The sequence below is a fragment of the Stegastes partitus genome, unplaced genomic scaffold (genome assembly GCF_000690725.1).
Source record: "Stegastes partitus isolate 25-593 unplaced genomic scaffold, Stegastes_partitus-1.0.2 Scaffold700, whole genome shotgun sequence".
NCBI classification, from domain to species: Eukaryota; Metazoa; Chordata; class Actinopteri; family Pomacentridae; genus Stegastes; species Stegastes partitus.
This window is the reverse complement of record NW_007578431.1, coordinates 33,499-57,075: the sequence shown is the minus strand read 5'-3', so window position 1 is coordinate 57,075 and position 23,577 is coordinate 33,499.

Here is a 23,577-nt window from a genome sequence, read left to right as displayed (position 1 = left end):
CACATTACAAAAGTATTTGTAATTATTTAGTCATCCTTAAAACACAAAGTGACATTCAAGGACACAGCGTGGAAATATCAACAGGTGTCATCAGCAGCTCCACAACAGGAATGTTGTTCCTTGTTTGTTATCATCCAAACGTGGTATGAAAAGACCAGATAAAGTCGTCCATCCTTTCACCGCTCACTTTCTAACTTTTACCCCCTCTCCGATCCATCTTCCCTCAGTCCTCTCCCTCCCCAGTTTTCAGTGCCTGTGTCGAGGCAGAGGGATTTTGATGTTGTCCCAGACAATGGACAATTTGGGTGATTTCCTGTGCGCCAGTGTCATATGATTTTGTCCTGAGGCAGTGCTGTTCCAGAGCCTTTTGTCTGGCTGGCCTGAGCCATGGAAGTCAGACTTCCCTCTTTCTCCCCTTCCCTTTTCATGTGGCCTGTGTGAAAGAGACGAGTCCGAGGCTATTGTGGCGTGATTTACTGATTTATCCATTGGATCCTGTGACCGAGGTTTGACGTGCAGTGTTAACTGTGTATTTGATACTGCCAGCCAGAGCTTTCACAGGGATAGTCTCTCTACGTAGGAAAGACTTGTGCATTGTGGGAAACAATAGCTTTTGTTGTGTTGGATAATAGATACGGTTTTAGAAAAGGGTATTCAAGTTCCTGTGGTGATTAGATGGTTTTAATGTTTAAGTTGCATTAAAAATGACGATAATCCTCTCTTTGATTTAAGTGATGGCCTCATCGTCAGTGTTTGTTTTTTTTTTTCCTTTCTTCAAAGTTCAGATCAAATGAGGTGTTTATTTTCAGTCGATTATGTGACCTTTACAAATATGCTGTTCATGCAACATCGACTATTGTGACTGATTTCAAGGAAGATGCCTGTGTGGAGCTGACATACCAAAGAGCTAAGCAGAACTGACGTGCTGTAGTGGAAGTGTGTGTAAGTGGTGGGGGGGGTGAAATGCCAGGTCATAAACTGTATTGACATGCATGCTTGAAATGATCGTAATCAGGAAATGTCAGCCTTAATTTAGGGATTCTTTCTGCCTGAGCAATGTTCCTACCTGAGGATATGAAAGAGGCATCAGGATGTTACAAACGTGAGAACAGGACCTCAAATTCCAGCAGTTCTGACTTATTTAACAGAATGGAGGTAAATGGAAGACGTCGGTAGCTTGTGTATGAACGTATATTTGGGGCTAAAGTAAAGACTTTGTTCTGCAATTTATGGAGGAAAACCTTAATCAGTAAAGACACTGTAGATCTTGAGAAAAGGTTGTTGGGAAAAGTGCAAGACCCTCTCAGAGAGGTAGATGTGTGTAGAGGAGCCACATGACCCTTTTAAACCAGACAGTCTAGGAAATTAAGGAGCTCCAAACTAAACTCAGGAACTAAATGAGGAACTGAAAGGTTAAGTATGCTTGGAATGAACAAGGTCACACTATGTGGCATCTCTGAATCAGATTTGTGCCATGTAACTAAACAAGACTTCTTAAATATCAGACAAAAATAAGAAAGGATAAGAAAGTAGAATGTAAAACTTGCAAACAAATTATTTGCTGTTTTTTGTTTTTTTGACAAGTCCTTTGGTTTCTTGATTTTTTGTTTACAGTTCTGATACAAATGTTTTTTCAGCGGTGTGTCCTCATTGGCTGCTACGTTTTTAAGTGACACCTCAATACTTGCATTCTACTGGTGTCAGCTGTTTATACAAAAAAGAAGTTTGTGTGACACTAATGTTAAGCCTGCAAAGAAAGAACTGTTTTCTGCTATTAGCAAACTACAGAATAAACACCTGTTAGCCTTAATAGTTGTAGGTGACTTCAGCCACTCCAACCTGAATCCCCAAATTCACCATTTCTGTCCTACAAGAGGAGACAAGACCCTGGACCATGTTCACGCCAACATAGCTGAGGCATACAAAACCAGTCTCTCATTGTTTCTACTTCCCATGTACTCACCACCCATCAAGCAGGTGAAACTATCAGTGAGTGTGACAACCCACTGACTGGAGTATGTTTACCTTTGCCAGCCTATGCAACTACCACCCTGTTGCACTCTCCCCCTTCATGAAGCGCTTCAAGAAGCTGGTCCTGGCTCATCCAAAAACCTGTTTACTTCCCACACTGGACTTCCTCCAGTTTGCTTACCACCAGAACAGATGTACAGAGGACACCAACTCCACTGTGCTTCTCTCCGTCTTCTCCCACCTAGACAACAACACCACCTCTGTGAGAATGCTGTTGATTGACTTAAGCTCACATTCAACACCGTCTTCCACTCCAAAGTGGTCACTAAACTTGGTGAGTTTGGCATCAGCACCTCTGTCTCCTGCTGGAAACCTAATTCCGTAACCAACAGACACCAGTATGTATAGTATTGCACCTTCTTAACTCTCACTCTGAACACTGGTGTTCCACAGGGCTGCGTCCCGAGTCCTCTTCTGTAGTCCCCGTTTCTGTATGACTGCACGCCTGTACATCGTTCCAACATCACTGTCAAGTTTGCAGACAGCACTATGGTGGTAGGCCTCATCAACAACAATAAGTTGACTTACAGGCAGGAGCTCCAACACCTGGCAGCATAGCTTTCTACCTTGGCGGTACTCAAAGTGTTTTACAGTGTTACTCATTCATTCATTCATTTACACAGTCACACACCAGTGGCAGCAGAGCCACCATGTAAGGTGCTTGACAACTAACAGGGGCAACTTTGGGTTCAATGTCTTGCCCAAGAACCACCAACCTTGGGACTAGTGGTGCAAGGTTGTGTCCACAGCTGCCTAAGTTTTATTACCTACAGCTTATTCTATCTACATACTTTATATGTTGAATGTCCATAAGCCTCTCTGCTTATACTGTTCACTTTTTTTTTTTTAATACTGTGTCATACTATATATACCTTTAATGCATACACTGCATAAATTACCTATGCATCTTGGACATCTACACATTTTACGTACTTAAATTTGCAGTTTATACTGTCAAACTCAATACTACTCATACTGTATATGTCTGAATGCATTCACGCTGCACTTTGTTTTGCACAACTTTCTTTTGCACTTCTGCTTAGATGGTAAACTGCAAATTGTTGTGGTGTACAATCTAATCTAATCTAATCTAATCTAATCTAATCTAATCTAATCTAATCTAAAGACACTGGCAGTGCTTTGATCTCAGCTATATTTACATGTAAAATGATCACTCTGAGACAAAGCTGGAAGTGACAAAATGTCAAATGACAAAGGTGAAAGTCTAATCAGCAAGAAAGAAGCAGAGGGAACTGGAATCCACAGAACATATTATCTACACAGAAAAAGGCCAACTCATTTGTTTGCAAGTTAGACGTTGTACTTTGAGATGGTATTTTTTTGATCCAGTGATTTTTATTCTTTCTTGAATTGTTAGTTATGTTTGGTAATCTAATTCCGTAGAGCCTGACCGACATGTTTAAGGTAAACGTGTTTACCTAAATGACAGGATTGGAAGACAGGAATGAGACGAGGGAGCCTGAGACAGAAGCTGAGACCCTGTTTCATGGTCACACCTCCACACATTTAGCCAATCGCCGCATCAAGTGGACACGACTGCCAGCTTTTCTGTTTTGTTGTTTCAGGCGCCAGTGAAACAATACGATACAATGCAGGCAGTCCAGTTTGAGCAACAGATCTATGAGATTGGAGGGATATCAACTACCAAAACAACAACAGTGTCTAAAAACATCAGACAATGAGACTGCCGACGAAAATGATCCTTTTGGCGAACTTGGATACGTTTGCGTGTATTTCAATGCTGATTAATGAACGTTACCCTTTTTAAAACGTTGAAAAAGAAAATTGAAACAATATATATAAGAACATATTTTACAGCTTAGCAGTCGGTAATCGTTCTGTCACAGCGATCACAAGGAACAGCGATTGCGTTACAATATAATCTACGAAGAATGCACCAACCAGTGCAGGTATGTGACCGATGCAGTTCCTTTGCGAGATGATGCTGCATTACTGAAAAGTTCAGCCAAGGTCAGAGTTTTTGCGAAATGATTCTACATTTTGTTTTTGGTTTATTTAGTTCTTTATATTTGGAGCTATGTGCATTGGTGCCCTCACTGCATGAATGTTCAAATAAACGAGGGGCCTCATATCATTCAAAAATCTTACAGTTATTTTTTTGTGCATTCTCAATTTCACTGCATCTCACAAACCATGAAGATTAAGATATTTGACAGATGAATAAAAGAGACAGATAAAATGTACGTCTCAAACAAAACCTTGGTCTTTTATCAGTTATCTGTCGATTAGGATATTGGACAGATAACCAATCAGAACAGAGCTGAGCTATTGTATTTTCTAGTGTGTGAGGTCAGAAAGCTAGGGTCAAGAGCAAGGTCTTGTATTTGTGTTGGCAGCAACCATTTGTTAATTGCAGTCTAAATGCTATGCAAAGTGTTCACTGTTTGGTTAGTTGGTAATGTTCAACTCTGCAAACTCTTCAGTTCCTTCTTGAAGCACTGGAGGTTTTAGAAGGAAGAAACTAGGTACCCGGAACCAAAACCAAACACTGAGATGTATGTTCCACTAGTTCAAAGTTCCTGTGTTGACAAAGCGAGCTATAGTCTTTGTGATTAAGGTCCTACCATTGAAAAGAGACCAGTGGCAGCCCTGGTGGACAGGTTTAATCAGCCTGACACTCACCACTGTGCAGCACTTGGGGGAAAAAAAAAACTCAAACAAGGAAGGTAAATGGATTCCTGCTGGATGAGTCACCCAGCATTTGACACATACCAAATAAACACATGCTTGGATTTTCTTCTCCTGAAAGAATCCCCATTACAGGAGTCAAGAAAAATAAAAATAAAAAATACAGAGCTAATTTTTTCCAGGAATCTTTTGCAGAAGAGTCACAGCCATGCATTGCCTGAACGTTTCCTCTGTGCCTCTGCAGCTCTGTCTGTCACCTCCTGTGACCTCCAGCGAAGACAGACCTGTTGGCTTTGATCACACACTTGTTCCTCCACAATGCGCATCACACACACATAGGTCCGTTCAAACACACACACGGGATTGGGGGGGGGGCTCCATAATGCTTGTCCTTCTTCAAGATAAGCTCCATCAGGTTGCGCTCGTAACAAAAGCCGTGCACGCATTTGTGTGTGTGTGTGTGTGTGTGTGTGTGTGTGTGTGTGGATCCTCTTACAGAAGATTGATGTGAGTGAAATGTTATGATCAAACCTGCTGATACTGACAACTGAGAAGGGGAGTGACATATGAGAGGGGAGAAAGAGAGAGGGAGGGAGAGTGTTTATGTATGTGTGTGAAAGAGAAAAAGACAAGAAAAAGAGAGATCTAATGCTATTTTTAAGGCGGGCATGCTTATTTCACCTTTATTTCTGTTTCTTAGCCATATATCCAAAACATCCGAAGAGGCAATATCACTCCCTCACTCATATATATACGAGGTGTATCAGAAAAGTTCCAGGACTGGTGTGACAAAAGATTTGTTTTAAACCCAAACGATGACTTTTTCCCTTCAGACGATCAACCAGCACGTCTACAAAGAGATCCTGCAGCGTTTGCTTCGTTTGAGAAGAGGCAGAGTTGTGGCAGGACGAGTCGTGGCTGCTTCACCATGACAACGTGCCTGATCACAATGCCCTGAACATCTGACAGTTCCTGGCTGAGAAGAACATCTCCGTGCTGGACCAACCTCCCTACTCACCCCACCTGGCTCCGTGGGATTGTTTCCTCTTCCCCAAGCTCAAGGGGGTCATCAAGGGGACCCGTTTAGAAGACGTGGACGACATCAAGATGGCTGTGACCACGGAGGATCCCAGAAGAATCCTTCCAGGAGTGCATGGCGGCGTGGCAGAGAAGGCTGGGGAAGACTCCAGGGGGGTTACTTGGAAGAGGAAAACTTGTAGTTTGTATGTACTTTTTGGCGCTGATGAATTGTACCACATAACACTAATATATGTCATAACATTTTGTTCTTCCTTTGAGGGAAGGCTAAGTAACCACACACAACCACAAACTACACCCTCCAACATGATCATGTAGCTGCAACACCACAAGAAAATGTTACATATTTCAAAGCGTTCCAAATTGGAAAAAAAAAAAGTGGGCAAGACTTGTTTGTTTATAATGTGTGGGGGGAAATAAATCATGTGCAGTGTTTTAGTGTGGATCCTATGATTTGAATTAATGGCAAAGTTGTTCATATATCTTTGTTGAGACAACAACGTTGATATTTTAGGTACATAAATCCAGAAATCAGATTTTAGCACCCATCTTGTCAGCAGTCTGAAAGGTCGCATAACATTTCTGACAGCCAGAGGAGACAATCATTTGAACAGCATCCAGAACAGAGTGTGCTGATGTTGCATAACCGAATTAGGGGAAACAAGCCTGAACTGAAGTATATGCCACCTCTATCATACCAAACTCTGATGTTCCTAAATATTCCCCTACTCTCGTTTCAGAGTACTTTGATAGACTTTTAGCACATCTTAACCTGTAGCAAACTTTATCTCAGTTGAAGCAGCATTGTGATGTTGTTTTATTTCATATGACAGCACCATATGTTACACAATACCTCTAAATCTACTGATGATCTGACCTGATGTTTTTGCAGATGGTGTAACAATGCTGCTCTGGGTCTTTCCCCAAGCACAAACAGCAGCATACCTCATTTGACTTTTCTCTCCGTGGTGTCAGTATAACACAGATAGATGACTCTACATCTGACTGCTTCAGCTGAAGGTAACTCTACTTGTCAGTTCTTGCAGACGTTTCACCTCTCATCCAAGAGGTTTCCTCAGCTCTAACTTACTGGTGGGGAGTCCAATGCATTTATTCTTTCCCCTGTTAACCACCAAATGATATCCAAAGACTCACATTACTTGAGGTGTGAGTGGTTGTGAAGCTGGAGAAGGATCTCAGGACTGCTATAGAAGCATCTGGTGAGTGGTGTCATAGATTCTCCTCTTTAGAGATGGCTGCTCCAATTTAACATTGATGATTTCCTTCACTCCTCTCTCAAACTATCGATCTTCTCCATCCAGAATGTCAACACTGCTGTTCTCAAAGGGGGCGTTCCTTATTCCTCAGATGCAGATGGACGGCATTTGTGGAGTGGTAGTTTGGTCTGCCCTTTTATACAGGCCGGTGCACTCCTCGATGCATTGGACTGCATGCACAACAGTAACAACAGTTTTATCTTTAGGGTGAAACGGTTTTTGTCCAAGATTGTTGCTGGGTCTAAAGTGCACCGGGATGTTGTGTTTGGAGAAAATCCTTAGAAGTTTCTCAGACACACTCAGTTAGACCTGAGGAAAGCCTCTGGGATGATAGATAAGAATTAAAAAAGAGAAGCCCAGGTGCCTTCTCCTGAGACACTTAGGATTACCATGACCTGGATGACTGACAAGAAACATCTCAAGGAAGAAGGAATCCAAGAAAATTCTGCTGTTGGTGTTCACTGGACACACCAATTAGTCGATTCCAGTCTTTATTGAGTTTTAGCTGTGCTCTGGAACTCATTATTTCACAGACTGTTATTTATTCATTATGTTTTTCTAAATCATTGCATTTATGGCCTTACCATGTGTCATTTAGTCCATCTTCATGTGACCTATGTAGACATACTAGTGTAGAAGTTGTTGTCATTCATGCAACAAAATAGGAATCCTCTGCTGTGCTCTTATTGATAAGCACATTCTTGCACAACTGAAAGGTGACAGTTGTGTAACAGAAAGAGTAATTAAAGAGTTAGATTTTACAGCCCAACTCATTTATGAGGTTGATCTTATCATACCGGTATGAATGCAGGTGAGGCATCAGGATGTGTGCTCTCATGTTTTTATGGCACCACGTTTTTACGACAGATATGCAATTGTTTTGCTCTGACTTTAAAGATGCCCTCAGGTTGCATGCAGTGAATTTTATCGAAAGTGTGTAAAAAACTTATCTTAATATGCCCTTCAGCTCCCAAAGTGATGTTTTGATTCACTTTTCTTCATCAAGATAAGACAACAGCACAGACACAAGATCATTTCGACATGACGCTTGATAATTCAGTGCAGTTTTCCGTGCAAACGCTTCAACGTCCTGCGCCCACTGCTAGAAGGCAAACAGCTTTTTTTGAAAACCATTTTATCTTGTCTTTGTTCATTGCCCTTTACATCATTTCTCTGTGTCCCTAATCGCTGTTTTGATCTGCTGACATCATTTTATTTAGCTCTCAAACTCGTCCACCATGGTGACTGTCATTCAGGCTAGGTAGTGTTTCATAGGTGGAGATTATAGTGGTTCCAAACAAATAAACCTTTTATCGTGATTTGGCGACTAAAGACGGATGTAGGGGCAAACTGCCATGTCTACGTGAAGTAACACAGTCATGTAATGCTTGGAAAACAAAACAAAGTTACAGTGCACATATTTGCCTTGTGTGGATATTGCACAATTGCACCTGTAAACAGACTTATATGCAAATGCAGTCCAGCAGTTTACTTAATTATACAACAACAACTGCTTTGATGGAGCGTAAATCATAGCAAAATGTATTTTGATTTACAATCCTACTCACAAATGGCTCCATTCAATGCCTGCAGGAGCAATGTGCACTGCTTACCCAAACCACCTGAGGGCAGTATATTTCATTGTTAATTGAATGAATTCAGTCCTAATCTCAGTGCATTGTAGGCAAATGTAATGGAAAACAATCAATACTACTGTATATGCACCTGTATCTCTTCTGCATTTGTATATGTATGTCAATATTATGACTAACTGTTCATTCAATGATTTTTACATTTAAAAAAAAGAATATTCAGCAGTGTATTTTCCACATCCTCAGTGGTGTTTGCACATTTTGCTTTCTGTCTACATACTGTATGTAGCCTGAAGCACAAAACCCACTGCAAAGAAAGGTCAACAAATGATTCAACTCTGTTAATACGCAACTTTTTTTTTTCAGTTATGATTTTTTTTTCTCATTTGGACTGTAGTGGCAGTGACAGTAAACGAAGTCCGAGAACTCAATTTTGCTTAAATCAAATAATTAAACTGGCTTAAGTTATGCTGCCCAGCCAGAAATACTTTAAAAAGTTGAGTCTTTCCCAGAGTTGGTTATTTTAATAACCAGGCTGTCTTCCTCCTTACTTTTATTTCCTTCTTCGTCTCAAACGACATAGCTGCAGGTAATTACACAGTTGTGCATGAACCCTATTAACATATTTGTGTGTGCATGTGATCACGTTTTCGTCTTTGTCTGGAGACTTGCCTGCCTTTTTGTTTGTGTATGGCATGGCCTGTGATAACCTATCACGGTCCTCCAAGAGACTTGTGAGTGTACAGTGTGTGTGCGTGTGTGTGTGTGTGTGTGTGTGTGTATGTGTGTGTGCGTGTGTGTGTTCACTGTGGAACAAGCTGAGGTTAACTCATCACGTCTCCTCTTCCTTATCAGTCAATTATGTTTATGAGTCGTCTGCATAGACATAATGACTGTGTGGAACCAGCGAGAGCACACACGCACACACACCTACACACACACCCACATACACACACACACACACACACACATGCACACACATTTGGTACCAGGCAGTGCAACAGTCAAGGGAAGTTTATGGGGTTTATATGATGGTATATAGAAGGAATGGGCTTTCTAAGGTACAATTTGCTTCTACTGTTTCCCTTTTTAAAAAAATAATATATATATATATATAGATAGCAACTGCAGACATAATAATGAAACCTAAGAACACAGCCAGAGAGCATTTCAGAGGACATAAGTCACCGAGACACTTGAAAGCTCTGACTAAAACAACACATGACGTGGAGATGCATATCGAAGGTTAAGACAAACAAATCGGCCGTTGAAGTTATCATCAGTGTTTATGCTGTTTGATGTGGAGAGCTGCGTATGTCAAGCATGCATGGACTGTATACATATTGCACTCAAGCCGAAGACTTCAAAAAAAAAAAAAGAACAGCGGAAAAATAGTTAGAGGAGAGGGGACGGGGATAGAATGAGGTCAAACGAGAGAGTGGAGCGCAACGACAGAACTCCAAATGTGGGGCTTCCTAGATGTCCGATAGTGCTGCCGTGGTGCCACTGCTGCAATAGCATCTAAATAGAAAATCTGCCTGAGCAAATGAGCGTCCCATTTGGGGCCTTTGAAGTTCCTCCGCGGCGAGACCTAATACTTCCTCTTTGCATTACAGAGCCAGTTTGCGGTTAGTTTCTCAGGGGAATTAACAATACGTGCCTTGATTCATGCGTGCCTATGAGTGTTGTGTATTTTTTCTTTCCCCCCCAAAGAAACCCTGCGAGGCAGACAAGCATTGGACAGATTCCACACAGCTCCCAGCTAGAAAGTTATTGCACTTCTCTTCGCCTCTCTCTTCTTCAGTCATATTTATCACGCCCATATTACAGATACATATGAAGGCGCCTACACCAAAGTGATGTACACACAGACACAAGCGTGATGTAAAGATACAGTAACACACATAATGAGGTCGATGCTAATGTGCTCCTGTGCGTAATGTAGCTTAACGTTGGTGAAATACCTGATAAGAGAGTAAACTGAGCATCATGCTGATAGGATTCCATTTACATTCTTGTTAAATGAAGTTGCTTATGTCTGTCCACTACTTGGGCTGCTCATTTATCACGACATGTAAATGTTGCTGTGTGTGCAGTGCTGCACAGGTGCTTTAACTTTTGAGTAAATCAGGTGATGGGTGGAGGATTCGAATTGGAAAAAAACCAACAGGACAAGCGCAGGTTGTGCGTGTTTTTTATGATTTAGTGTTAAGGTTTTCAGAGAAACTCCCTGCAGCACAATGCAATTTAGTTGGCTTGGTTTAATTCCAATAAATCCATGTTCACTGACAATCCAGGGATTAAGGCTGCTTTTCTTGCTCTTTGATTTCTATTATTGTCACGAAATCTCAAGGAAAAAACAAAACCAGTGATGCTTGATTTTGCTTCTCAACTCTTTTTTGCCTTTTCTATGACACTCACCTACAAGCTGCCAGTAAAGAGGTAAATCTGTAACAACAGCTCACATTTATATATATGAAGAGTTCATTTGCAAAAACAGATAACTCCATTTTTGTTGATTTCTAGAAATTTAATTTTTTTGTTGTTTGCTTGAGATAATATCAATCAAACTGAAGTTGAGAGGATTTGACTCAGTAGAAATGACACGACCAAAAAAAAAGATAACTGAAGCTTGACTGATATTGTCTCAGGTAAACGATGGAAAAGTGGGTTTTCTGAAGGTTTGTAGATGGAATTATCTGTTTTTGCAAATTAACTCTTCATATGGTGCAGTTGGCAGCACCATTGCCTCGCAGCTAGAAGGTTTGCGTCACTGGGATCTTTCTGCGTGGAGTTTGCATGTTCTCCCCATGCAGCGTGGGTTCTCTCCAGGTTCTCCGGGTTCCTCCCACACGTTCCAAAAACATGTTGAGGTTAATTGGTGATTCTGAATTGTCCGTAGGTGTGAATGTGAGTGTGCTTGGTTGTCTGTCTCTAAGTGTAGCCCTGTGATAGACTGGTGACCTGTCCAGGTGAACCTGCCTTCACCCTGAGTCAGCTGGGATAGACTCCAGCTCCCCACGACCCTAGTGAGGATTAAGCGGTGTATAGATGATGGATGGATGGATATTTTTACTTTTGAAAAAGGCTAAAAACTCTTGTGACGACTGTTTACTAGATTTCTACCCAAAAGTAGATGTTATTACCAGATGAACAGGGTTGTGTCATAATTCAGAAGCTGACATATATTAGTACATTGGTTAAATACACACGTGTGGTATATTAACAAGTGTTTTTATTTATTTATTGATTGTGTATTACAGTTTGAGTCAGATGTTCATTGAGCAGTTTCACCTCATTGTTCGCCTGTAAATATGGGAACAATGTAAAATGATTTCTTACTCAATGGCGGCAAAATAATTTATTTCAGAAATTAGAAAAGCACAGTCACCAAAAACTACTGTCTTGGCCTTATAGAATGAGAAAAACTTGACTTGCTGTACAGTCAGTAGACATCATGTATTTACAATAGATGCAGAAGATCGATTTTCACACCAGCCTGAGTTGCATGTTCTCCAAACGTTCCAGTATGCTGACAACATGCAGTTTTCCACACGTAGCTCAGTGCACGCATGCCAACAGGACTCAGCGTCCGTTATTTGTTTTGCTTTTTACATTTTGCAGCTGCGTCAGTAAACTCTATCAAGAGGTCTATAATCATTATCGACTTGTGGTCCCAACTCATATCTCCTCTTATTTTTTTTTAGCAGATAGCATTCAGACTTCATCCAACACCTGTTTGACATTACACACTGTGTGTTTAAATGTTGAGCCATAACAGCGCAGGAGATAAAGTATTATAAAAGGGTTTGGCAATTCGTCCCCAATTTGCAAAGTTAACACGAGGAGTAAAAGAGCTAATGCAGCACTTGGACGCTTTTATATCAGTAGTGGTTCAGAAGGTGAGAATACCTTCTCTCTGTTTGTACTTTGTCACTTGAACATGCTGCGGCAGTTTGTGTGTTAGTCACAGGTTTGCTTTGCAGCTCTGACTAGTAATTAGTGATTCAGGATTCTGAAGAACTGTCAGGTTTGAGCAACAGCCTACAGGGTCGATGGGAATCCCGTGTAAAACATGATGTACAAGTAAAGTCTCAATGATCTATGTAAAAGATAAACACTTGAGGCTGCCAGCTCCATGAACCTGAGAAAAGGCAGGACTTGGAAGTTTTAAATATCAAATATGGTATGTATACTAGGTCACAAACACAAGGCTAGTATGAAAGCCTGGTGTGGTGTTGTTGTATTCGAGATCGGTCTTGCTCTCCAGACTGATTGAAGACCACTTTCTGACAGTCTTGTCTCAGAATTAACCTCATTTTTACTGGTCTTGTCTTAGTCTTTGTTTTAAGACTGCTCAAGACCATATGTGTGGGGACAAAACTAAACTGTCTGCATTTTCTGTTTTGATTTAACATCATGATTGCAGTTAGATGCAAGATTTAGATGCTCGACTCATTTCTAACGGCGTCCAAAAGAAAACAAACAAATGAAATTCTGCCATGCAACACTTGTAAACTTTTATAGGCATTTAGATAGGACGCCAAAAGAGAAGCAAACTAAGTGGAAAAGATCTGGCTTACTGGATGTAGGCTGCAGGTATAGGCCTGCCATTACGACCATGTATTTAACAAAGGCCTCTAGACACCCTCTGCACCCTGAGCAGCAACCTACAAGCTGAAAATGTCAACGAAACATTCGGATCTTACAATAAGGAAGGTCTACTCAGTTCAGTCACTGAATTAACCATTTTAATGACAGTGTCTGTTTCCCTCAATTGAAATGTTGCAGGAATGGTGCAGGAACTCCACCGTCACATCCTGAACTTAGCACCGTTCAAGATGACTGTGATTAGTTTAAAGAAATAAAAACAATCCCCAACAGCATTTTCCAACACTGACTGTGGAGGTAGGTACAAGATGGACACGAGACTAAAGTGTAAACATCACTTACAGAACTAGTTAGTCAATGATAGCAATCGGTTTCCTCGTCAAAGCCTTTTAGAAATCTGTTCACCTCTCAACCAAAGAGATTTATGCTGGCAACCTGTGTACATACTGTCTGGCTCAGAGCACTGGTTTTAGTGATGCAGTGGTTTGCATGTTCAGGTGTGTCATCCACTGGTCCTAACTTGGTCTTGACTTGGTCTCAACCCCTTGTTTCGTCTCGGTCTTGGTTGACTCTGGTCATGGCTTGGTCTCGGTGTAGGTGGTCTAGATTGCAACACTAATCTGGGGTGTGTAGAAGGGGAACATAATGTTTTGCATAGTATACACATAATACGAAATGAAAGAATTATTTTTCAGGTTTACTAGTAGTTAAATTTCTAGAATAGGGCACAGGATTTTTTTTTCTAAATCATGCGAATACTGACATCTGAGCTGTAAAATCCAAGAATTATATATTAGCTAGTATGATTTTCTTTTCTTTTTTTGACACAACTGATTCTATAAATACAAATTTAAACGATTTCTCTCAAATAACAGAATGGTGACAACAAGTTTCTCGAGCGTTTCCGTACAACATTTTTTGAAACTGACAAAACAGACTATTGTTTGTTGTTGAGTTGTTAAACTCGGTGGTTTCTTTCGCTAATTGTTTCAAATCACAAACGACACAATCCCATGGTTCCTTCGCCTATTTATTCTATCTCTCTGATTTCCAGACTCTACGTGTGCCATTTCCGCCCCAGTGGGAAGTTGGGAAGACAAAGCAGCTCAGTTTCCGTCTTCGAGCTAATGGCGCTACGGTCTCCAGAGGGGTTGTATTTCCTCCAGTGACGGAAGCACACAGCCACAGCCGTTGAAACAGGGGATCCAGTCTCCTTCCACCACTTTGGCTTGTCTCCATCAGTTAGCCCCAGATTATTATGAGGGGTCAGTGGGGGCTAGTTAGTGGTCTAGTGTGGCTACTTCTGGTCTCATACAAGAAAAGCTGCAAAGGGGTTAGGGGAACAACAGGGTTTCTCTTGAAATGTTAGGTTTTTTTCCGTTCCATCTGGGAAGAAAAAACAGACTTTACTTTGGTCTCGCGAGGCTGCCGGCAGAACGTTTGCGGCCCCTTTGAGCTGGGGATCCCAGGCCACACAGAAAGCAGGGATTCTAGGGGGTTTTCCCCTTTACATCCTACCTCCATGGTTGAGGTGAACAGTGGAGACAGAAGTGTGTGGGAAAAATGTATCACAGCTACACCAACAATGAAATTTGGGTGATAAGCAAGGAAGCTCGTGCATCGGAGATCATATCTAGAACCTGATCAGATGAGGAATAAATGATTTAGTTCCTGTTTAGTCTTCAAGTAAATACTGACTTGAAGGGGATTAATAGTTATGGAGTCACTTATTTCACATTTGAGATGTATATTTAAGTGACATTACGATGTAGAATTCAGTTTTCAATTTTACATGAAAGAGTCTTCTTCTTTTTTTTTTTTTTGGTAAATTCTTGTCAAAAAAACAACAACAACAACAACAACAACAACAACAAAAAGCGAAATTAAATTTACTATGATTCACTGCAAAAAAGAATAAAAAGGGCTTTTTAAAAATAAAATGCATTGTATATGTGTGTATTTTGGGTTGATAAGTAGCTGAGACAAAACAAAACAAAACAGAAGATGTAATGATAATTGTTTATCTACAGACCGAAATGAAAATGAGAGCGAAGATGTTACGGTCAGATACGTCTCCGCATTTTTTCATGATAAATACTGAGCCGGGCATTTGATTTAGAAAATGAAAACTGCAGATTTAGATAAAGGGTCATTATGAATAGCCAATATTTTAGTGCTACTGAAAACCCTGTAAACCCCAAAACCCACTGGTGGGATCGAAATGTATGTTATTTTTTATTGCAATTGCCATTTCAGCAATTTCCCTGAGGCACCCTACCAAAGGGATCAACAAAGTTATATCAAATCTATTAAGAAAGAAGCTGGAACACCAGGAAGAATCATCAGATTTTCAACTTCTGTTATTTCTCGAAATAATCACATTAAATATGCCGTTCTATTAGAAAAATTAACCAAATTTGAACCTTGAAATCATGTTGGAACTTGAAAAATGTTGCACACGTTGATTCTGGGTTTTTCTGGTCATCTGAAGTCTTGGTAGTCTGTGGTAAATTTTGAAGGAGAGTATTGGGTTCAAAATGTAGTAATATATATTTAGATCTATATCTCTAAGTCTATCTCAGTTTCAAGTACAAGTGACTCACAGCTGTTGAGCTGTTTCCCGTTCAGCATCTCATGTTTCAGTTCCACAGAACTCATTTGACAAAAACAGCAACGTCACTGTGTGCGCAACTCAAAACAATCTATCCAAAAGGTGAAGAAAGATGAAGATCATCACGTGTCATACTTGAGATTAAATCTCAATCACTGTAACGTTCCGCCCTTTGTCTCTAATGTCTGTAAAGGTCAAATCAGACTGGATTTCACTCTCCATTTATTCAAACTGATCCTGTCTCGTCCACCTTCGTTCAATACGACTCAGCGTTGCTCTCCAATGTCCTCCAATATTGATCATTGTAAATGTGTTTTTATAATTATATGCCAAAACAATACAAGCAGTGAAGAAGGAGTAATGATCAGCTATAGTGAATGCAAGAAAAATGATACAGGTTTCAGGCGACTCAACTGACTTTACTACATATTATCTGTAAAATAACTAAATTGGAAAAAAAAAAAAATACAGTGAAAAATTTTTAAAAAATGTTTCATTTTTTTACAGTGTAGGCATGTCATGCTGGATTTTTATTCCAGTTTATTCTTTAAAATAATACAAGTTTGCTTGTCATTTTCTCTCAATCTTATTTTTTGTCCTCCTATGTTTCAGGTGCCTGGTGGGTGGATCATGAATCATCTCTGGCAGATGAAGACCTCTGGGCCCAGTGTTCCCAGTCTACAAAGCTCTGACTGCTGCTGGCACTCTCTTTATTGCTCTGTTGCCCAGCTGTGTGATTACGCTGTTTTAGCTCTTCATCATTTTCCTGTACCTTACAGCACTCACACACTGTCTTCACTCTCATTTGAAAACAGTGTGCCTCCATCTTTTGCTTTGTTTGTTAGGTGCTTACATTTTGGGAGTTGCTCTGTATTTTGCAGCTTATGCGGGTATCAGCATTTGTTCTCTCCTTGGGAGGTTATTTGCTGGAGTTGGAGGATGAGGGTTAGTGTTGCCACCTCTGGATGCACTGATGTTTTTCCAGTTAAGCTTTGGTGGACTGTCCCATTTGGGCTGCATCAGTTTATACCTTTTTTTTTTTTTCTTGTCTTTTTCTAAGCCATACTAGAGACTTGCTTTATGCACGAGTTAAAGCACATATTCTGGTTAAAAATAAGTCCAGTTCTTCACGGTAGCACTGGAGACCAAAGCAATGCCACCCAGAGTAACCAAATGATAAGACTGTATGATGTTTAGGGCCAATAACTTCAATCTGTCTCAATATAGGAAAAAAAAAGAAGATACATATAGCTGGGTGTCATCTGCATAGCAATGAAAGTTAATGTAATGTTTCCTAAAAATATTGCCTAAGGGGAGCATGTACAAGATGGATAATATTGGTCCCAGCACAGAACCCTGTGGAACTCCATAACTAACTCTTGTATGCATCAAAGAATCATCACTGGATTGAACAAACTGGAAGCTATCTGATAATGATTTAAACTAACCTAGCGTGGGTCCTTTAATCCCAATGCTGTGTTCCAGTCTGTAACAACATGTTGTGAACAACTGTATAAAATACAGCACAGAGATCCAGAAGAGAGATTAGTCTGAGGCTATAAGAAGGTCACTGGTGACTTTTCCCAGTGCTGGTTCTGTACTTTGGTGCATTTAAAATCCTGGAATGAGATCTAATATGTCATAATTCACATTGTCCCTGATCTGATGAGGTGCTGGTGTTATTTTTGAATTAGGGTCTTATGAACAGCTTCTTTTCTGACTTTATAATTTAGGTGTTTACGGAGCAGATGCAGTCCCCTTTGGGGTGTTTGAATAGTGATGCCTGTTAGGAAGCAGCAGAGAAGCATGTATGACTGCAACTCTGTCTCCTGGTCTCACATCTGCACCGTCATAGTTTTGGGTTTCTAATGACGTCAGCCATATTTCTAGAAATGGGAGCTGCAGCATCCAAAGTGGGATAAGTACCATTTCTCCCTATCAGACCTCTTGATCCTACTGGGTTACAGTTGCATAGAAACCCTCCACAAGTCACATTAAGACTAGAAGTTTTTGTTAGTTTGGTATGGTGAGGCGGATTTTTAGGTTTGTAGTGTTTCAGGTGACTGAACTGGAGACACTTTGGCCTTTTCTGAAGCGGTCTATAAAGCTTTGTCTCCTCTTCATTTACTTCCTCGTGCACATCCTACACTGCTGTTTTCACCGATCGTTACCCTCCACTAGTTTTGTGCTTTTGTTATGTGTTTAAGCGAAGGCAGTTTGTTTAATAAGTTACTTTGTTTGACTGCTGAGAACGATGCGTCTGTTTTATCGTGGCCTTATGAACCAGGCTGTGACGTGGATAATATTAAACCAAAGCCTGTAATGCACACAATAGTCTCTCTGTTTTTCCAGTGTAATGTGCTTTTTTAAAATAAGTTTTATGTGCTCTCACTTGGCTGAAGACTCCCTCCAGAGAAAAGTTATTTTTAACCTGGAAGACCCACCATGCATAAAATAAGAAGTCAGCACCATGACTGAGCATTTCTGTTGTGAAACTGCGGTTTACCAATGTTGGTTTTAAAACCTCCTGGATTTCATACGTAACAAACCTAAAGAATCAATCCTGTCAACTTGCCGCGATGGACTTCCTCTATCCCTGTTTTTCCAAATGTGTATGGCTACTCAATATTACAACTTGCCACTGTATGGTGTATGGTGTATGGTATGGTGCAGAGAAGTCATAGATGTGCATGTTCTAAAGAAAGCAACTACAAAATTACACATAAGCCAATTGAAGGCAGGAAGGGATTAATTTAATGGAAAATCATCTAAATAGCTAACCCTGAAACACAGGGAGAAGTTTTTAAGGGTTCAATCAAAGTCACTTTGAGTGCATGTTCTAGATGTGAATAGACAGCCCGTTCTCAATCACAGGGTGTCAAATACTACCATTTTGTCAAAGCCTCTGACATCTGAGGAATACACTCAAGGTGTCGTTTGGCCGGTGTGCAATGCTGACCGATGTACTGGAGTTTTTACAGTTTAAAACAGCTTTAAAAGAAGGTTTGAGGACTTGCTGGAAACTTTTCAATCTTTGGTTAAGTTTAGGCACCAAAAACACTTGGTTGGGTTTAAGAAAAGATCATAGTTTAGGTTAAAATTTACCCACCTTTCAAAACATTAAGCTAATGTTAAAAGGCAAACAAGCAACAATGACATCAGCAGAGACCATTTGGTTTCAATCTCGTTAACAGATAGAGTTTACCTTTCTGAGCCCCCTGCACATTGAAAAGTATAGTAAAGGATGTTTTAATGTGACACCAAGGGGTCCTGACAAAGCAGCAGAACGTGACGAGTTAAGACTGCACTCGAATAGAAGTTGTTCAGATCACCGATCAGCGGGACGCTCCAAAAAATGCATCACATTTATTTGGAAATGTTATGTGGCAAGTGTGTTTAGGTCAGTTGGTAGGTGGACATACCTAAAGCTTGAAACTATTTTCTATATATTTTGGTAAAAACAAGTCTCTCAGAAGGAGCATTACAATCAATCAATCAATCAATTAGCAATTTATTGTCCTTGCACATGTCACAAGTACAGAGCAACAACTATAAACTGTAAATAAAAGTATAGTGGCATAGTGACTCAGCCCCGCTCTAAAACATACCCTGTGAATTATAAAATGAACATCATGCTGTATTGAACGAGAGATAAAACTAGTGATTGGCATCATAAACTCATGAGTAAAATGTTTATTGCGGTAGCAGATTAAGGCAGCTGTAGGTGCATTTTCTTATCGACTTGTATGCAATTGGACTTCTTGTTGCAACCAGAGGAGTTAACCACTGGTTAAGTCAGTCTGTGAATAAAACCTGTTATTTTCAATGCATCATGTGACATATGTTATTAACTGATGCTTTAAAGTGGCTAAACAGTTGAATCTTGAATCAGCGTCTCTCTTGTGCAGCTTATTTCGCCGCATGGTGTGAAGGTAGACTGCCACTTTCCCCTGTGGCTGGACTGCTGAAAGCTCACATCAAAGTGTTGTAAATGCTATTCTTGGCATGCTGTCAGACATTCTTTTTCCACAGACTTTTATCAGTAAAACACTTGAAACGACAGACTTCAATTTTGCTTGTTTTCTGTGAAGTCAGTTGAGGACAGGTGCGTTCAGATTTATCCATCTAAAATGGTTTTGAGAGAAAGATTTCCTGTTTTTGTGTGTTGCCGGATGGCTCGTCTTGTTTTCTCTCTCTCGGCTCATTAATGATCCTTCAGAATGTCAGTTTGACAATTCAGTTCCCCTCGAGCGAAATACCAGAGAGGTGTTAGCGAAGACTGAGCAATGCTGATTAGCAAGAACCCAACACTGTCATTACTGTCATTCTGGGACATGATCAAGTAGTTGGGGTGGACTGGGAACGCTCTTGTGTGTGTGTGTACTAAAGTGTGAATGCCAATGGGAACGTCAGATGAAGGAATCCCAGTTGGCACAGCAGGAGATAGGTGTCGGTTAGCCAGTCTGTCAATAGGTGCAGTCTCATCAAAAAGCTTGCGCTGTTCAATTTCTGCTTCATAACAACGTTCCCAAGCTAATATGGCTTATGTAATTGCGTGTTTTCATTTAGCATATGTGGATATAGCGTTGAACCAACAGCCTCATTCAAATGGGCTTTGGTGTTAAATCATGTCCTCATTCAATTTTTACTAATTTATGTGAGAATTAGTGCTGAGAGGAGCAGGAATTTTAATTGACGAGGACCATTTGACGTAAAGAGCGTTTTAAATTGAAATGCCAGACTAATTATAGCTTAGAGTAAAATGGTGTTTACTCACCTGGTATCTGCTTAAAGGCTGTTCTTTGGTGTCTGTAGTGACATTTAGAGAGTGAGAAGTGAAAGAACGTGCATCGTTTGATTTAAAACCTGCACTATATAATTAAAGGAATCACATCTAGGGAAGAGAGGTGTTAGGAACTGCCCCGGCAGCGACACCAAGCATCAACTGACATTTTCCCCGAACGACTGAGTCACGCAGCAACTGGCAAAATTCAGATAAATTATAGTTTAAGCCACTGTTTGTTTGTTTTTTTTTTTCTTTGTCATTAATACGGAGAGCAAAGAACAGCCCTCATTGCGTAGCTTTTATGCAATGCATTCTCTGGCCTCTTGCATCAGAACGTCTGATAAACATTAATCACAGAATTGACATTAAATTTGCAGTTGCATCACGTGTGATGTGTGGGTGAAGAGAAAAATGCAGACCAGCCAGAGAAGCAGGTCGATTACATCAAAAGAGTCCGACTGAGCCATCGGTTGCTTAATGCGAATAAATCCAAAAAGGCCTTTTGGAAAAATCAAAGCATCTGATTTCACAACAGTTTGATGCAATGTGTCAGGCCGCTGCTGGTTGTAAGATTCAGCAGTCGAAGGAGGGCAAGCAGTCACAGGCCATGATTTCATTCTGTTCAGGCTGTCAGAGCCCAGAGGACGATACCCTCAGGAGGCGCCTGCTTTCCCCTTCTCGACGTCTTCAGTGTTTTTGTCCTGGGTAAGGGAATGAAAGAATGTTTGCTTTTCATTATTTGCATACAGATAAAAGAGGTGTAATGATGTAAGGTGGCTGTTTTATCTCTGTTAACCTGTTTAATGCCATTGCAACAAGGAAATTCCACAATGCATTAAATGCTTACACCGTAACTGTACTCAAAGGATTCAATCTTTGTGTCGGTCCTTATTGCATCCTTTATGTCGAAACCTTTAAAAAACCAAAGTGCAAAAGGAATCACTGAAACTTAAGCACTACATGTGGCTAACGCACTCAAACCTTTTCTACGTGAGGCATAAATCTAACCTTTGCCATACTGGTCCAGATATGCGATGCTAATCTAAGCAGCCAAATCAGGTCACAGGACTACTGTCACGCTACACTGAATACAGGAACAGTTACATTAACATACATTTCCCGCATGTAATAATAATAATTATAGCTTTATTTGTCGAGCAGTTTTTGAAAACAAAGTTACAAAATGCGTTGCCATTAAACCAATGTCCCATTGGACCAATATTGGCGACGAATTCAGCAGACAAATGACACTGCAAACATGAAACAGAGGCCCAATAAAATAGTTAAATCAAGTCAAGGCAAGTCAACAACGTTTTTATTAAGTACTTCTAAAACAACAGCTGCTGCGCCAAAGTCCCTTCCAGTAAAAAAGGATTATAATTGGCATTATCAGAGAAACCCAACAAGACTAAACATTGCAGTTGCCACCCTGTAGTTTCATTTAAACTGGGATTAAACCTGAGTAATTCACTTAAGAGGGATTAAACCCTACAAAAATAAGACAAAATGGGACTTTGTTTTGACAATAATATAAATAAATATTAAGGCTGAGACCTGACAGTGGTATTAATTATGGAAAATAACTTAGCTAATGTCGTAATAAAGCCAGACACTACAGTACGAATTAGAGAATTTAACCTAACTGACATACATACTGTGGCTCAAACCCTTCAGTGTTGATAATATTTGGGGTAGATTGACTAATTTATTGCAAAATGCTTACAATTTCTTTTAGAATATTGGGTCTATTTTATAGTTGTATTATTATATTTTATCTGCGACACAGGGTAAAGACTTCCTTGTAACAGGAAGAGACCTCCAGGCACAGGGAAGGCTGCCGTCTGCCTCGACTGGTTGGGGTGAGGGGAAAAGAGAGAAACAAACAGACACAAGCAAAAAAAAAAACCATGAAGCATGAACATAAACCTGTTTAGCTCCAGAGCCAGAAACATTTACGAGACATACAAGGAGAGAGACAGCAGAGAGGACAAAGCACAAACTACAAGAGAGAGAGAAGATGCAACCATCCATCCATCCATCCATTATCTATACACCGCTTTATCCTCTCTAGGCTCACGGGGGGGCTGGAGTCTATCCCAGCTGATTAAGGGTGAAGGCAGGGGACACCCTGGACAGGTCACCAGTCTATCACAGGGCTACACTTAGAGACAGACAACCAAGCACACTCACATTCACACCTACAGACAATTTAGAATCACCAATTAACCTCAACATGTTTTTGGACTGTGTGGGAGGAAGCTGGAGAACCCGGAGAGAACCCACGCTGCACGAGGGGAGAACATGCAAACTACACACAGAAAGATTCCGAGTGTCCTCACCGGGACACGGACCGGCGGCCCTCTTGCAGCGAGGCAACGATGTTAACCACTGGGCCACCTTGCAGCCCATGATGCAACCAGTAACAAGCAAAAGCAAATATGACTGAATGGAGACCATGACAAAACCTGACTTTGTGTGGCAACAACAATACTGTCATTAGAAAAAACAAGTAATATGATAAAAGTGATGCTGAAGAAGAGGTTTAATGGAGGGTATTCTGTTTGCCTGATGGAGATCTTTAGACAGAAAGTTTCATAGCCTTTGATGACTGAAAGTTGGAAACCATCAACAGATTAATATGGACCATTATTAGTCTGACTCACCAGGTGTAGACTTCAGTCATAAGCTACCATTTCACATTTGCTGCAGGATTCTCTTTCCTTTCAACTATCTACATACATAACTATTTTCAAAAGGCCCTTCATTATGGGAAACGTCTATTTTTGAACAGCAACCTATACTGAAACTTTTATGTCTCCGAAATAAGGCAGCCCGGCTCGTTTGTCATTTTTCAAATTTGTTTGTGTTTGCTTTTCAGACACTTTTACAGAGTTTTATTTAACTTGAGAACAACAGACGTCAGCCAGAGACAACTTTCTCAACCAACTCTTTGAATGAAAG